A 16,166-nucleotide genomic window follows, 5' to 3' on the forward strand; every position below is an offset into this window, starting at 1 on the left:
ACATAACGTTTTGTTGCCTGCTTGCGAGACGTATCGTATTAAAAGTATGTGAACATACCTCAAGCAATCTTTGAATGAAAGTCCTCTCCTGAGCACCGGTGACGACCACTACATGTTCACTACATGTTTTCTCCCATTTTGGTCTTATAATACACTCTGCGCGATCCATTGTTGTTGTTGTCACCATGGTAACAAGTGGATCCGGTTGCGTTGCAGTTGACAAGATAAAGCCCAGTGATCGTAAAAGATGGGATGCGGTGTTCTCGGAATTTTATTGGACTAGTCTGACAGACGTCGTGAAAGACCAAATTTGTCTTGTAGTGTGATTCAGGCATTACGTGTTGTCTGTCTCAGACGTGTTGTCTGTCCCACACCGCTGACATGTTTTTTTTTTTTTTTTTCAAAATTTTTTATTGGCGGTCAGATATTGACAGTACTATGTCAAAAGACATACGATAAGGCTAAAAAATAAACTAGCTTTTGCATTCAAATATACTGTACACGATGGCAGAGTAAATGTCTTTTGCGGAGACGATCAATGACGTCATTGAGCGGATCGGCAAATTATGACATTAAAGCCGATCAGCATAAAATGCTAATTATCAGCCGATACCGATCAGATCAGTGTAAAGTCTAGCCAAAACTCAAAGCACACTGTAGGTCGCGGGCTGAACAGGATAAACATTTATTGAACACACTAAAAGTAAATGTTTTTTTAACATAAATATGAATAGAAAAAATATGAATACAATGTATATAACTTAACAGACTTTGCGCTCTATAAAAATATCTCATCAAAATGATAAAAGTTACAACTATGTACATTTTGCAAAAAAAATGAAATAAAAATTATGCTTTTCCACAAAAGTAAAAATAAATCAAAACATTCTGTATTCTTTGTTCTTGTGCCATTTTATAAAAATAAACTAACTTTAAACATCTTTAAATATTTTGCTCTTCATAAAAATGTTCTTGTCAAAATTATATACTTTTTAAATATGAGCGTCGTCCTAAAAATACTGGAAATATAAATAAAGTTTGTGCTTTCCAGCAAGAAAATAAAAATAACAAATCAAAACATTGTTTTCTTTGCTCTTATGTTGTTTTGTCAGAGCTGGATGCTTGGCATATTTTCCTGGCAACAAGTTTGTTTGGTGCAAGGTTCTGTTGTGTGGAGATTCTCAGGATGGACTGCAGGGGTTCATCAGTGAGGCGACTTCTGTGTGCTGTATTGTTAATCTTCATCACTGAGAACAGCTTCTCACACAGGTATGTGCTACCAAACATGTACAGGGTTCGACGGAGCTGAGGCATTGCTTCAGGAATGGAATGAATAAACTGTGCGGGCCCTGCATTGTCGTAGTTTTCCTTTAGTGTCCCATTACACTGCAGCTCTATCTGAATCTGTACAGGTACAGTTTCCACGTTGACGGCAAACGGGTTGCGAAGCGGCTCGAAATTCCTTTTTTGTGCTTCAAAGTCTCCAAATCGCCCTAAGAACTCAGTGCGCAGTGTGCTCAGTTTATCAGCAAATGCGCATTAGGGAAGATCATTGCAACAACTTGGTTCAACATTACTTGGCAACAGGGAAAATGAGGCAAGTTGCACTGGTGCATCTGTGTCTCCCATAAGAGCAGCTTCATTTGAAATGCTTTCACTGCATCATACATGTCAGTGATCATGCGTTCACGTCCCTGAAGCTGAAGGTTCAAGGCGTTGAGATAGGCTGTTAGGTCAGCCAGACACGCCAACTCACTTTTCCACTTCTCGTCCCACAAAACTGTGGAGTCTTTTCCTTTACTGTCCATGAACTGACCAATTTCCTTGTGTGGCTCAAAAACTCTGAGAACTTTTCCTCGACTCAGCCAACGTACCTCTGTATGATATGTCTGCAAACTATTTCTCGCATGAAAGACTGAAATTTCCGGTGGTCAAACAAGTTTCTGATCAAGTTTACGGGTTGCATTACAGTGCTCATTAAATGTTAAATTTTTAACACTTTACCACAGTGTATCTATCGAACTCACCAGTACAGTTCTCCTCCTGCATCTTTACTCTCATCCTCCCCACGAGCCCACATTTTCCACCACACATCGCCGGTGCTCCATCTGTTGTTAAGTCCAACAAGTTTGTCCCAGGGTCGTTTAATGTCGGTTATACTTTGACATCCATCCATCCATTTTCTGTACCATTTACTTACCCTCACTATGGTTGCGGGCGTGCTGGAGGCTATGCCAGCTATCTTCGGGTGAAATGCGGGGTACACCCTGAACTAGTCGTCAGCCAATCGCATGGCACATACAAACAAACAAACAACCATTCACACTCACATTCACACCTACGGACAATTTAGAGTCTTCAATCAACCTACCGTGCATGTTTTTGGGATGTGGGAGGAAACCGGAGTACCCAGAGAAAACCCACGCAGGCACGGGGAGAACATGCAAACTCCACACAGACGAGGCCAGATTTGAACCAGGGTCCTCAGAACTGTGAGGCAGACGTGCTTACCAGTTGTCCACCGTGCCGCTATACTTTGACATGTTTTCAAAAATGTATTTTCCTATCGTTGTCCCGTGCATCGATTTAATGTCCAATATTTCCTCTGTAATGCTAAAATTGGAGTCCACTCCACAGATGAAAATGGCTAGCTGTGCAGTGGCCGTCATGTCGATACTTTCATCCACCGGAAGATACTATGCAATGAAGTCTTTGCTTTTTTTCAGTCAAATGTGTTCTTAAATCAGTGGCCAAAACCATCTGCGGCCAAACCACCCCCGCTTGTTCCTCTGTTGGCTTGAGCTGCTAAACCAGTCCGCTGCTTCGTAGACCACTGGGTCTTGCTGCATAAGGTGGGGCTTGTTATTGGTCCAGTTTTTTTTTTAATTATATATTTTTTAAATAGACCGAATCATCTTTATTTGTCAAGTATGTCAAAAACACACAAAGAATTTGTCTCCGGTAGTTGGAGCCGCTCCAGTATGACAACAGACAGCCATTCGACAGAAAATACTTTTGAGACCTAAAAACATAAAAACACAGTACAGAGAGTCACTGAGCAATAATAGGTTACTAGTAATGTGGTAATGCCAATAATAATTATTATTAATTTTTATTAGTTCCACAATTGTGGAAATGATGCAGAGTCCAGTAGCAGTTTAGAGCATTTTGAAATGACGAATAGAGCAATAGTCTGATACAGTGACCATTTTGCAAATGGTGCAGAGACTTCAAGAAATATAAGCAGTTTAAAGTGACTAATAGTGTGATAATCTGGAACAATGTCGATTGTGCAAATGGTGCAGCTACATTTCAAGCACATGAGTGGCCAGTATTGGTCAACAACAGATATGCAAATAGAGTAGAGTGGCGAGACTCCTAGAGTGAGTGCATGAATAATGTATAATTGGACTGACATAGATGTGACAACAATCTCAAGACAAAATTGCCAGCATGTTACAATGGAGTTGTAAGTTAACTGTTTAAGAAGTTAATGTCAAGAGGGAAGAAGCTGTTCGAATGTCTGCTAGTTTTAGTTTGCATTGGTAAATAGCGCCTACCTAAGGGAAGTAGCTGGAAGAGGTGGTGACCAGGATGTGGAGGGTCCAAGATTGTGCATGCTCTTGTCTTAGTTCTGGCAGCGTACAAATCCTCAAATCCGATGACTGCTGTGTAGAGCTTCCTCAACAGCTCCTGTGGCAGGCCGTGTTTGCTCAGAAGCCGCAAAAAGGACATCCTCTGCTGGGCCTTTTTGAGAATGGAGTTGATGTTGGTCTCCCACTTCGGGTCCTGACAGACTGTAATTCTCAGGGACTTGAAGGTCTCGACGGTTGACATGGCGCAGTTGAACAGCGTGAGGGGCAGCTGTGGCAAAGGATGCCTCCTGACGTCCACGATCACCTCTCCAGTCTTGAGCGTGTTCAGCTCCAAGTTGTGTCGGCCGCACTACAGCTCAAGCCGCTCCACTTCCTAGCGATACGCAGACTTGTCACAGTCTTTGATGAGGCTGATGACTGTGGTGTCATCTGCAAACTTCAGGAGTTTGACAGCCAGGTGCGTTGAGGTGCAGTCATTCGTGTAGAGAGAAAAGAGAAAAAGCTACTAATTTACTGAAAACTAAAAAAGAGTAGAAGAAAGTCACAGATTGGGAAGAATATATGCCCATGAGTATTGTTATATTGTCTGTCTGTATGTGTTACTACAGTGTTTTTGAGTTTTATTTTATTTATTTGAAGGTAAATCCTCCCTTGACCAAATGCTAATATTAGCTAGCCCGTCAATAGCGTTTTCCATTGACTGTTAGCATTAAACTGGCGGTTTCTAAAGCAATGTGTGTCTTGTTTAAATATAAAATGAGGGTAATTATTTTTGTTGTACGCTTAGTTTTACAGCAAACTCTAACTGGGGTATTATTAAACAGCTTAAAGCACACCCAGGAAGGGCAGAATAACGTTCCACAGGCTGCAAAGTATGAGCTGGTCTATGAGGCTAGCGGCGTTAGCTTCGGCTATCGACGTGAGGCTAACCCGAATGCCTGCCCATTTATCCAGTCAGGCGGTGCAGGTCGTGGTTACTTCTTGCGTCATCACAACATCCTGTCTTGGACGGGATGTTTCGGTGATAAATGAATTTCAGACCGACACTGAAAATGCAGTTTTGGGCCATTTTCGACAGGTGAAAAATTTCAGTGATTTTTACTGACCCGGGTGGGCCAGTGTCTATACGTAGGTGTTTGCCAACACAGCAGCATAGTGGCCACAATTTCTTTCCCAATATCGCGCCGATAATTATCGGTCTGATACTTAGCGTGCATCCCTACAAATAATACATATTGTAATATAGTGAGGTCACTGACAGTATAGTGTTAAATTCGCCTGACTTCAGTACAAGCAGCGTGAGTTCAGTTGCCACTCAGTGATGGTGTGAATGTCAGTGTGAATGGTTGTTTGTCTCTATATGTTCCCTGCAACTGACTGGCAACCAGTATGGCCAGATGTAGTTTGCCTTTTGTCCAAAGTTAGCTGGAATAGGCAGGACCTTACCCGTGACCCGTAACAGGATAAGTGGTATAGAAAATAGATGGATGGATGAAATTTTGTGTAAGAACACTTATTCATTCTACCATGACACAGCATTAACAAGCTAAACATCTGAATGAACCATGACACATTCTCTGCTACATGGATGGAATATAAGACAGCCGAGAGAGTGAAAAAGTCACAGCTTGTCTCTGGCCACTCTGCTCCCCCATTAGAATTCCTCTCTGCTACGGGCCCAGCGCATGTGGGGTTGCTGTCCTGGCCCACTGTCACATTCATGTGTGCATGCATTGGGGAGTGACAAGATGAGTTATCCCTTTTCTTCTATCGAACAAGTGTTCTGGAGACTAGAGCCCACTTCATAGAAGCCACACAGGGAGGGAGCAATATAGTGAACTTGTTGACAGCCGCAATAAAGGAATGGGGTTTTGACGAAGAAAGTACGGGTACTGGCTTATCTCACAATGCCGCAAAGATGCAACTTAATTAGGTCTGACTTAAATACCCTGCAAATAATAAAGGTAATAGTAATGAGTAGGGCCCGACCGATATGGATGTTTTTAGGCCAATGCCAATACCGATGTTCGGCAGGAAAAAAAAAAAGATAACCGATTAATCGGCTGATTTATTTAAATTATTTATAATTAATAAAATAACCTTTTAATCGGCTGATTTATTTAAATAATTAATAAAATAACCTCTTTTGGGATTGCTAAACGCTAACAACAACTTTAAAGTTATGTCACATCTCCTTAACTCCCATTATTTTCTCTGCCATTAAATCATGAATCCTACGAACGCAAATAAAAAACAGATGCCTCTGAAAGAGTTGCATTTTAAATAAAGTACATGATGTACATACTACATGTACAATAGTCAAGCACTAATATTACTTGATACAAGTTACAACACACACAGTTTTTTGCTGTTAACTTTTTACAAGCTTTAATATGAATTTTTCGCAGGGTTATTTTTAACCAGTAAGCCTATATTACTATCAAACCTATGAACTTTAATTAAAATGTTATCTATTTTCTTTTCACTGGGACAGGTTACACTCTCACAAGAGCACTTTAGAACACACTTGCTTAAATTGCATGTGCTAGCGTTAGGTGGTTATTTGAATTTGAGTTGATTGACCAACATTTTAGGTGTAGTTTAACTTTGTTCGCTTTGTCAATGGTGGCTTAAAACATATTTTCTTGCTTTACTTCAGAGATTCTGACTCCATTGGGGTGCCAAGCCTCGGAGCTGGAGCGCGTGCCTCACAGACAAGGCACTCCGTTGCTTCTGAACCATGTTATGATCACGTTAATCGTGCAACTTCTTTTGCGCAATATAATCTTATTGCAAGTGTTGCACTGAGCCGATTTGTCATTTATTTTATTTATGTATTCATTTAAGCCACACTTTTGATTGCCCTAACACACTTCATCCCTGTCCTTCTTCTGTGGTTTCCAACGAGTTCTTCTTCGGGTCAGCAGACTCGGCATGGAAAATAGGAACCAACATTTTAAAATATGAATGATTCCAGAAATATTTTTTTAAGTATACATGCATGTTACTTTTTCAATATAGAGCTGTCATCATGTTTTAACTTTTTGTTTTCTTGTAAATAGATATATTAAAAAAATGGCTTCATTAAAAAAGACTAAGGAGCCTGTTGTGCAACTTCACTTGAGCAGCTAGCATTTTAGGATGTGACATAATAATACAGCAGGTTTGTGGCTGTGCATTTAATAGGGTTAGGCATCGTTTGGATTTGAGCGGTTCCGGTTCCTTAGTTCGATTCCGGTTCCAAATGATTCTCGATTCTGATTCTTTTAGGGGGCTGGGTCATGGTTTGCATGGTTTAAATAAAGGGTGTCCAAATTATGAACATCCATTTTTCTTAGGCAGCCCGCAGCATAGACTAAAATGAACATTTGACTTGAGGTTCTTTATAACCAGTATCAATATCAAACCTATGAACTAAAAGGCAATGTGTGTGGAACTAACCCAATTGACTTACAATTAATTGAATAATGTTTCAGCTAAAAGTGAAATATAGCATTGTTAAGTTATTTTAACTGTTTTTTTTATTTTTTATTGTTTCAGTCACCCAGTTGTCTTGAGAGTTGACTTCACTGATAGCATTGTTAAAATAGTTATTTTAACAATTGTAACAAAAGTTATTTTAACATTGCTATATAGTAGACTTTACACCGATTTTATCGGCCTGATCGGTATCGGCCAATAATTAGCATCATATCGGCCAATAATTAGCATTTTATGCTGATCGGCTTTAATGTCATAATTCCCCGATCCGATCAATGACGTCATTGATCGGCTCTGCAAAAGACATTTACTTCGTGTCGCCATCGTGCACAGTATATTTGAATCCAAAAGCTAGTTTATTTTTAGCCTTGTCTTTTGATGTAGTACTGTAAAATGAGGTGCAATAAAGTTATTTAAAAAAAAAAAAAAAAAAAACATGCTGGCAGTGTGGGACAGACAACACGTAATGTGTGGATCAAACTACAAGACAAATTTGGTCTTTCACGGTTGCACTATGTCAGACTACTGCAATAAAATCTTCCGATACCACCGCATCCCATTTTTATACGATCATTGGGCTTTATCTTGTCAAATGCGACCGGATACACTCGTAAGGACAAAATGGGGGGAAAACGTGTTGGTGGTCACTGCTGCTCAGGAGAGGAGAGGACATTCGCTTAAGGCTTGTTTGAGGTATGTTCCCGTACTTTTAATACGGTACGGCTCGCAAACAGACAACAAAATGTTATGCAGCCTAGCAAGCTACTGCTAGCTCTAACTGTTGTACGTAAACATGCCGCCGTTCTGTCGAATCATGCTCTAAAGTTTCGGTGTGGGTGAAGTAATTTAATTACAATAAAGTAATTGAATTACAGTACGTTAGCACCCATTATTTCTGTCATGTTGTAATGTTGGTTTGACCTGACTGATTAGAATGCACGATCTGACTAGAGCAGTGATTTCCAACCTTTATGGAGCCAAGGAACTTATTTTACAATTGAAAAATCTCACGACACACCAACAAACAAATGTCACAAAAAGTGGATACATTAATTACTGTATGTACTTCCTGCCATCAGACCATTTGTTCTGTCTGTCACTATGACATAAATAGATGAACAAAGATACATTATTTATTGTAAATATATTTTTTTAGCAATTAAGTACACAAATATATACAGTAAATGAACAGGTAATTTAAATGGACACATTGCTCCATCTTGTGATCGGATCGGTTATCGTTTTTTTAAACTTGTTGATTGGTGATCAGCCCCAAAAATCCTTATCGTGTAAAGCCTACTGTATAGCTGCCCCTGTATTCTGTTTCATCACGTCAAATGGTTTATATGTGCAAGTTTTAACTTGACTTCTTGTTTTAAGCTTGCAGCTTTTTATTTTGATGGGTACACACCGGAACTCAGCATTTTGGCATGAAAAGTAACTTCACTCGGCACCGGTGATTGTTTTTGATTTCATTAGATTTGTTTTGTTTTTTTAATGGGTGGAACCAAATGCTATAAAACATTAATTCCTCTCCCTACCCACCGATGTGGCACAAGGTTACTGTTTGTGATACTGTGAGACAACGTTTATGTGAATTTTGTCCCAATTCATTGTGATGTAAAGTTGCTCCGGGGAAGTTTTAGCCCAATGTTACGCTTTTTAAAAAAAAAATTTTTTTTTATCATCGGCGCTTACGTTGGTTTGAAGACTGAAATAAACGCTAAAAACCATCAGTGCAAAAGTACAAGCAACCGTTTACCTCGTTAGCTGTCTCAATGTTGGCGCGGCGTATTTTATTGTTTCAAGCACCCAATTGACTTGAGAGTTGACTTCACTAAAGCTCCGCGCGGTGTAGGCTGAGGCATAGAGCATGTCAGACGCTACACATCGTGAAAGCCTCGGTTGCACAATATAATCTTATTCCAAGTGTTGCACTGAGGCGACTGGTCATTAATTTTAACCAAGTCTCTTTATTTTCGCGGCCACCGCCGTTGGGCACAAGCACGTCATCATGCACGTTCTTCATCATTGCTTTTCGCCAATTCTTTGCTGCTGGAGGACTAGGCATTGAAACTGGGAACCGACATTTTTTAATTTGAACGGTTCCAACTGGTTCTCGATTCACGATGCGTTTATTAACTTTGACCAGACCAACTCTACTAAAATGAAGATGGAAAATAAAGACACCTCGAGAGAAAACCTAAAACTTTACTTGCAATCTTTTTTTTTTTTTTTTTTTCCCCACCTACAGTACTTAGCTCAAAATGTAGCCACTAGCAGATACGATGTACATAAGTACACTGGCCATTATTATACTAGTTGGGCGACTATAACGTGACGTAACATTATTCACGGTGCTTGTTAAGCACTGCGAGATGTGTTTCAGCTTGACAGTTAACTCTTTCCTGCCATTAACAGGCAACTATTGTATATATCAATAGTGTTTTAATGCCCTCGTAAGTGGTCAAGGAGGAAGGGAGTTGCCAATGCAGTCACTTTGTTGAACTCGTGGCAACACAAGAACATCACAAACTTACGAGCTGCTGTCGGGCACAGTCAAAAGTCAGTCTTCCCAGACTGACCTTTCTTTATGCTTACGTCACACTACTCACCTTCGCCTGCCCTCTTAAAGGCGTACACACATAATTACAAATACAGTATCAAACGCAATCAAACTAGGATGGCTGGCAGTGAATAGGTTAAATAAGCAGCGGCGCAAGGCAGAGAACATTCCTCGAGCATTTTTTGTATTCGTACATTTTGCAACTTATTCGTTGCAGCACTACTATATATACAAATAAGTTACAGTGCAAATTTTTATTTTTAGATGTTTTATTGCTTAAAATTTGTGATGTGACAAACAACATTTTTACATGGCATCAAAGCAAAAATGTACTCTTAATTATTTGTATGTTTTACTTCTTACTAAATCGATATCGGAACATTTAAATCAATATCGAATCGATTTGCAGCTCTAAAGAATCGATATCAAATCACAACCTAAAGAAATCGAGTCGAATCGTGATGCTCTGAACAATGCCCAGCCCTAATGTAGATATAATATTGTTCCTATTTAATCTTTATAATTTTTATATTGGAACCAAAAAGCAATAACGAAAGATTATTCTAAAAAACATTAGCACATCTCTAAAATACTTGATGCCTCATTACTTCTGGTGATATTTTACCTTTGATAGTAAGCCTACTATTGTATACAAATTATGAATGGGATTTGGACTTGAACAAAATGTATCCAAATATGCAAATACACGTCACAAACAGAGATCCTTCATCATTTGAACATTTTCCAAACAACAACTGAATGATTAACACTTACTTGTATGCGTCAAGAGACTTGTAGGCTTTCATTAAATCTTCTGTGTATATTTATGTGTCAGTCAAATACATGAAGGCTAAATATCGCCTCCGGTGAAGTGGATTTGGGTGCCATATGTCTGTAAGTGCATATTGGTCAGGCAAATCCTGGTTGCCACTGTTGTACATAAGCTTTGCTGCATATCTTTGCTTGGCATGAGCTGGCACAAATAAATCGCCACGCAAACTAGGTTTCTCTGCCAAATGATCCTTTTTTCTGCCGGCCATTTGCGTGCACATGCGCAGAATATGTCCCACTCCTCTTTGGCGAACCCTCCAATAAATTCAATCCTCCATAGGATGGGTAAGCCACAAAGGTTCATAGCTAAGGAGGCTGGCTGTTCACAGAGTGCTGTGTCCAAGCATATCAATGGAAAGTCTAGTGGAAGGACGACATGTGGCAGGAGAAAATGCACCAGCAAAAGAGATGACCGTGGGCTTCAGCGGATTATGAAACAGAGAAGATTCAAGAATCTAGCAGAGATCCAGAAAGAGTGGAAATGAGGCAGGAGTCACAGCTTCAAAAACCACCACATTCAGACGCATCTGGGCTACAACTGTCGGGTTCCTCGAGTCAAGCCACTTCTGAGCCAACGTAGGAAGCCCAAATTATGTAAAAATAAACAAATAAATACTTGAAAAAACATAAATAATTTGCACATTTTAGGATGGCCTTTTTTGTGGGCAGCCTAAGGTACTCCTGTGCAATACTCATGTTGTCTAATCAGCATCTTTATATGCCACACCCATGATGTTGATGAATTATCTCGGCCAATGAAATAAATGCTCACTAAAACAGATTTCAACAGATTTGTGAACAATATTTTAGAGAAATTAGCCTTTTGTGTAAATAGAAAAGGACTTGGATCTTTCAGTTTATCTCATGAAAAGTTGTAGCAAAAACAGAAGTGTTCCGTTGATGTGTACTGTATGTGTAAGGCTCAGTTGCCTGATGTGCAGCAGGGAGTCAACGACCCTTTATTTCTGCGATTTCCAGTTTTTTTTTTTTTTTTAGCCACGTCACTCGGGTGGTGGGCCTTAGATTGTAATCCTTTGCTAAGATCCCAAATAACGGGCACTATAACTGTGTGTTACTGGTCTCTTTTGCGCTTAGGGTAGTATTGATGGTTTTCACCATAGAACATTTGTGAGAGCACTGTAAGTGCAAACTAAAATTTGAAGTGATGGAAATGAAAGTGTTATTGGAAGACAAACATACTGTATTGCTGAGATAAAGAAAAGAAATGTAGCTTTCAGATAGTTTTGGTGAAGCCAGCTACTGCATGAAAGCAGTATTTTGTTTGATTGAACTTATCCTGAGTTTCCATCTTGTATAAAATTACATTTAAAACTGTGGACAGCGCACCTGGAAAAATTGCTCTGGGAGAGGCCAGCATCAGACAATTGTCACAGTGTGGCTAAATGACCCAGATTCAAGAAAATTCAGTTTAAAGATGTTTTTTTCATAGGCGACTGGCTCAAAGTGGGCCCTTAGATCATTGAGAAGCTCCAAAATTGCATTGCTGAATAGACAATATGTGGAGACAATTTTTGTTTCTGGCATTTCAAAAATGTAAACGTGAGTGGAAAAGTTCACCACGGTTCATCTCACTGCCTGCGCTAATCTGGTGGCACTGCTGTGCGTGCTTATTTGCACGTGCCTTTCAGATGTGTTATTTAGAGACAAAATCAGCTATCGCAGTCCATCCCAGGTTTGATAAATCAAATTACGCAACCTAAATTAATCAATGTACCTTTGCTTCTCCCAGAACGTGCAAAAGGAACTCCAAGGCACTTTAGCAAGTTTGGCAGACTCAAAACTGGCTGTGTCTGGTTAGATCAGCTTCCTTGATCTGTTTGGGTGAGCAATCAAGTTTGCGCCCCTTTTTGCATGCGCAAATCTTTAGTAAATTAGGCCACTTATGCTGCATCATCAAAGTGTGGATTTCCTTTCGTTCCGTTGTAGTGTACATCATCATCAATTTACTATAATGGGCTGTCATTGGCAATTCAGAAAGGTGATGAGCTTGTCATGGACCTTCCAGCTCGCATGTAATGGTGAATGTACACAGATCAGATATTCCCATCTGCTGTTATTTATTTCCTTGTTCAACACCAGTGTTTGAATGACATTTTTCATGACATTTTACTTATACTGTAAACTGCAAACTAATGCAGTTCATTTCCGTGGAAGTATCCTACAGATCTGAGGGTCTTCCTGTAGCATAAATAAAGTGTGAGGTAGCCTGAGGCCAAGTAGCATCCTTTTCCTTACTGTAATCACATGGCCATCTGTCAGTGGCTGTGCACCACTCTCAACACCACTTCCCTTTTGCCCCCCCCCCACTCCACCTCTGCCATACGCCACAAGTAGCATATACTCATACACTGTATGTGCAAATTCTCAACCACATAATACTTTCATTCATTCATCTTCCGTTCCGGTTATCATCAGTAGGGTCGCGCGCGTGCTAGAGCCTATTCCAGCAATCTTCAGGCGAGAGGCAGGGTACACCCTGAACTGGTCGCCAGCCAATTGCACGAACAACCATTCGTGCATACATTCACACCTAAGGGCAATTTAGAGTCTTCAATCAACCTACCATGTGTGTTTTTTTTTTTTTTTTTTTTGGGATGTGGCCGGAGAAAACCCACGCAGGCACGAGGAGAACATGCAAACTCCACACAGGCGGGGCCGGGATTTTAACCCCGGTCCTCATATCTGTGAGGCAGATGTGCTAACCAGTCTACCACCGTGCCACCACATAATACTTTATTTACAAAATAATAACACCCTAAGAACTCTTCTTCTCTGGGATTCATTACCCACTTGCTTCTTACCAGAATAATCAGCATTGATTTAACATGGCGTGTTGACATGCATGTAAATATATATGTTGTATCAAATTATTAGGCATATGCAGGCTGTTCATTTACCAAAAATGTCAGTATGCTTTACTCTGAATATACTGTATTATTTAGTTAATTGTCAACCATTACATTAGCTTCTATAAAAAGCTTCCAATGACAACATTATCCCTCTTATATATCAGATTAACAACGCTCTCATCCATTGAAATTGTAAATTAATGAATGGTTTCTGTCTTTATCTCATATGAGGATGCAAGAAATACTCCCAAGTTTTCAAATGGTTGACTTCAGGGAATGATGGTGGCCACACCACGAGTTTCTGTCCCTTTATACACATTGCAGGTTAAGCTTCAATGGTATCCCTACATTTTCTACCTATGCAAAGATAATATTCCTTTATGAATGATGCATTGCAGTTCTAAACCACTGTAAACTAAAACATATTACAAAATTAACACCTCACACAGTGTCCATCAAAACTGAACATAATCCTCTTTGTAAAGGTATTTTTTCCAGCTTTTGTTTTGGAAAACATTGAAAGTGTGGCTGGTCGGTGTATGTCCCTCTCTGCCACTGTCTAGGTGTTCTTGGTAATCCATGAGTGTCTTGATGTATTTTGTTTTGGGCTTCTGTTGAAGTAGGACCATATTTCACAATTGTCCAGTTTTGCCACCTCACTCATACCATCCCATATTTTCCTCTACTTTCCTAACACTGACCCTTTTTGCTCGTAACAGTAGTTAGCATATCAATGGTAGATTAGATTAGTGAACAAAAGCTTACTACTGCAAAGCTCCTTTCCATTCGTCTTTCCAGGCTGACCTGTGGACCTCACACGAAGATTCTTTCCTCTAGGGTCTTTAGTGTGCGTGTGTGGTCGTTACCACTCAATTCAATTGATTTGTGTTTTAAGATGACTAAAGACATGCTTAGTCACTCTGGACTGCAAAGATGTATGCAATGCCATGTGGTGGTGATGCTGCATAGGGGCATCCATACAGTATGTGCACATGAGCATGATGAATAGATTGTTTCCACCTGCATATAGTCTTACATGCAGGAAGGAAGGAGCATGTGACCAAAGTATTCATGTAGGTATGCAATGTTGGAATGTGTCCGAAACTTGCCAGTCTATTGTTCTTGCACCCCTGGCTTCCACTTGCTTTAATGAGGTATGGAACAAAAGAATTATCCTCTGTCCTCTCACCCCGCAGATGCTCCTGGTGTGGAATGAGACCTGTTTTCTGTGGAAACTTTTGTACTGAATGCCAGTAGGTGCTGACTACAGCTGGCAGCTGCTCTGGCAATTGTGTGTGCGCGAATGTGTACGGATTTGAGCGGTGGCATGTCAGCCAAATGACAACCTCTCTGTGACACTACAGTCACCACAGGAAGGATGCTCTCAACTCCCTCTGCTCGCTGCCTTTGGTGTTGAAGGTTTAAGGTAAACAGTGGTGATCCAGAGGGTAATGAGGTTTAGGGGGTATATGTTTGTGGATGGGAGCAGTGAGATGGTTTGTTTCTTCCTAAAGGCACACTTAATGTACGTGACATGACAAAACATCCACGGATCAAGAATGCTTATTATAATCAAGGTCATGGCAAAGCTGGCATCAGCCTTCTGTCAAGAATGGAGTAAACCCTGTAATGTGTTCTTCAGTGTTAAACTTCATGGGACCTTGATTTTATAGGGACTTTCAAAATTCTGTTGAAATATGTGACATGAGTATTGGAAGCATTGTGACATAAGGGTAAAGTTGTAAATGTGACATGTCCAGAAAATCTCCTGAGGCCTCGAGTGAACCGTCTCAATTAACAATGGTTGGCATAACTTTCGGAGGTGGCGCCAAAGACGTCACCTTCATGGAAAATCATCAAGGCCCTGAACTGGGACACAGCTATTTTCTCCTCTTTCAAGAAATCACCAATCTTCTGGTTAGATAAAATGCATGTGTCCAGTGTTCGACTTGGGCCTGGTCTTTTCCCAAGGTGTCTTTTCCTCAGAGAGACCAGAATGTCGTTTGGTCATAATCATCTTATATTCAGAATTACAATTACTCTTCTGACAGTTCAGTCTTCCAGCTTTTTTGATTGATTGATTTTTATTTATTTTTATTTATCTCAAACCAGCACAAGCATAAAACAAGTGTAAAAAATATATAATAATAAAATAGCACTGTGCGGCACGGTGGGCGACTGGTTAGCACATCTGCCTCACAGTTTTGAGAACCTGGGTTCAAATCCGGCCTTGCCTGTGTGGAGTTTGCATGTTCTCCCCATCCGTGTGGGTTTTCTCCGGGTACTGCGGTTTCCTCCCACCTCCCAAAAACATGCATGGTAGGTTAATTGAAGACTTTAAATTGCCCATAGTGTGAGTGTGAATGGTTGTTTGTTTATATGTGCCCTGAGATTGGCTGGCGACCAGTTCACGGTGTACCGTGCCTCTTGCCTGAAGATAGCTGGGATGGGCTCCTGAATGCCCGCAACCCTAGTGAGGATAAGCTGTACGGAAGATGAATGAAAATAAGACTGTTATAAAGTGAAATTTGAGAAGGGGCTGAAGGAAACAAAGCTTATGAATTTTAGCTCTCCCTACGTTGTAATAATTTGAAAATCCATAACATACACAAGTCATAAATCCATACATCATTGTTGATGCAAGTCTATGTTATACACTTTTTCTTTTCTCGATTCATTAATCTGTCTCTCTCTATATTTGTTTCTTGGCAGCTATGAGCCTGCAGGTGTCTTAACATGCCGTATTGGCAGAGTCTGTGCCAGCCTTGGTGATCTTTGGTGACACTTGCGTTGTCACGGGTTGTCCATTGTGTGTGACCCGGT

The 16,166-nt window shown here is 40.2% G+C and overlaps 1 protein-coding gene across 3 annotated transcripts in view; it reads left to right on the forward strand.

The window, feature by feature from the left end:
- prkd3 (protein kinase D3) overlaps positions 1–16,166 on the forward strand; it is a 64,723-nt gene that overhangs the window by 22,108 nt on the left and 26,449 nt on the right. Inside the window, exon 2 of one of the 3 annotated variants that reach the window (XM_061696140.1) lies at positions 1,113–1,269. The exons of the other annotated variants lie outside the window; for them this stretch is intronic. The gene's annotated coding sequence lies outside the window, so the exon portion shown is untranslated. The remainder of the gene's footprint in view (positions 1–1,112; positions 1,270–16,166) is intronic. 3 annotated transcript variants of the gene reach the window in all.

Source organism: Phycodurus eques, chromosome 14 (assembly GCF_024500275.1).
Source record: "Phycodurus eques isolate BA_2022a chromosome 14, UOR_Pequ_1.1, whole genome shotgun sequence".
NCBI classification, from domain to species: domain Eukaryota; kingdom Metazoa; phylum Chordata; class Actinopteri; order Syngnathiformes; family Syngnathidae; genus Phycodurus; species Phycodurus eques.